The 1801-nt window shown below is 51.1% G+C and overlaps 1 pseudogene; it reads right to left on the reverse strand.

Moving 5' to 3' along the window:
- On the reverse strand, positions 1–155 carry LOC114502695 (annotated as a pseudogene).
- Between the last annotated feature and the right edge of the window lie 1646 nt (positions 156–1801).

The following is a 1801-nucleotide window of genomic DNA, read 5'->3' on the forward strand; positions in this document are numbered from 1 at the left end:
TCACACACCCAGTTTGGTTCCTCCCCAGTGTCTCCTCTGGGACCTGCACCTGGTTTTATACCAGTTTTCATCCAAGTCCACTGCGGAATGGGCCAATTCAGCTGTTGTTTCTTCACCGGGAACCTCTTGATCCTGAAAGTCTCGTGAGCAGACATGGCGAAGAAAAATCTGGCACGGACCATAATGGTGGAGAAAGAGAGACTTGTGTTTCTTCTCTTTCTGGGCTTTAGAATAGAGAGATGGGAAATCTTGGACACAGTGGAACATTCCAAGTGTCATGGACATCAGGGTGACACATTAAATAAACTACCTGAAATAGCCTCAGCACTGAGGTAAGAAAATGGTTGAATAGAGAGTAGCAGCATTGGGGAGGAGGGGCGAGGAGCAGTGACAATAAACTTACCTGAAGTCCAGCAGGTCCCTGCAATGTGCTAGACAGGAAACCAGTGTGCTACCAGTCAAGCCTGAATGAGCAGATACAGGTCACCTAGGCGCCAAGTGGGTAGAAGGTGCCCCAGGGTCATGCATATGTCTGCACCTCTCTTCTTTCTGAACCTTGTCTGGATGCACCAGAGTTTGCAAAGACTGGCTTCTTGGAGAGGCTCCACATCCCCTCGGCCCATCCTTCACCCTCGTGGGTTATAATTTAACCAACTTGAATTGAACTGACTTGAGGGGGAGACAGCACTGCTGAAGCAGAAAGGAGGGAAAGAAAGACAAATTCTTTGCAATCCTCTGCAGCACCAGGGACTCTGGGGACAGCGTCATTGTTTAGTGGGATATGGAACACGTGGAATTCTCATTCCATGCAGGTGGACTCTGAAACATTACAACTTCAGACAACAACTCAACGGCAGTGAGAACATACCCCATGTCCACAGCAGCGTTAGTCACCATGACCCCAAAGCGGAAAGAACACAAATGCGCATGAATGGAGGGGGAAGGAACACATTTTGGTGTCACGAGATGCAGCGGCCCCAGCAATAGAAAGGAACTGGGACACAGGAAATGTCAGAGGACCTCAGAGTGGAACAAGGACCCTGGGAGGGCATGAAGACATCTGGGCCCTGGAAGTGCTCTGGAACTTGACCTGGATGCCCGTGCCACAGCTGTTTCACCTCATCCAGCATGCTAGGATCTGGGTATTTTATTTCTGTAAACATTATCTTAATAAGGTATTCTAGAAGAAACCCCAATTCTCCCGGGGCCCAGGGTGTCCCGGGGAGAACAGGGATGGCTAGAGTTCTAGCAGACAAGCACGAGGCATCACAGCTGCTTTGGAGGTGACTCACAAGGAGTCCAACTGACAAGGAGAGCCCCAGGGCCCCCTGCCCCAGATCTGCAGGGCGGGGCATACTCAGCCTAACTGAGACACTGGGTGGCATCCTCCAGGTGCAGTGCCAGGGCACGGTCCACCTCAACACAGTGACAACATCACCATGCAGTCCCGGTGACTTATTACTAGCAGGCAGTTCAATCTTTAGGAGGAAAGGGCCAGCCCTAGGCAAAGTCCCTTCTCAGAACTTCTTTTCAAAAACCCAGACCCTGACCCAAGGCTCTCGGTTCTCTGCAGTGTACATCGAATGAGCTGTTCAAACTGTCTGCCACTCCTCACCCTTGAGGATGGCCACTACCCAAAAACCAGGAAGTGACAAATGTTGAGGAGGATGTGGAGGAAGAGCCCTTGGCACTGTTGGTGGACATTTAAATCCGGGTGTGGGGGGCGGGATGCAGGGGCTGCTATGAAAAATGTAGTGTCATGGAGCCCTGGGCTGGGATCAGACTTACTGCTTTGGTTTGG

The sequence above is a fragment of the Phyllostomus discolor genome, chromosome 8 (genome assembly GCF_004126475.2).
Source record: "Phyllostomus discolor isolate MPI-MPIP mPhyDis1 chromosome 8, mPhyDis1.pri.v3, whole genome shotgun sequence".
NCBI lineage: Eukaryota > Metazoa > Chordata > Mammalia > Chiroptera > Phyllostomidae > Phyllostomus > Phyllostomus discolor.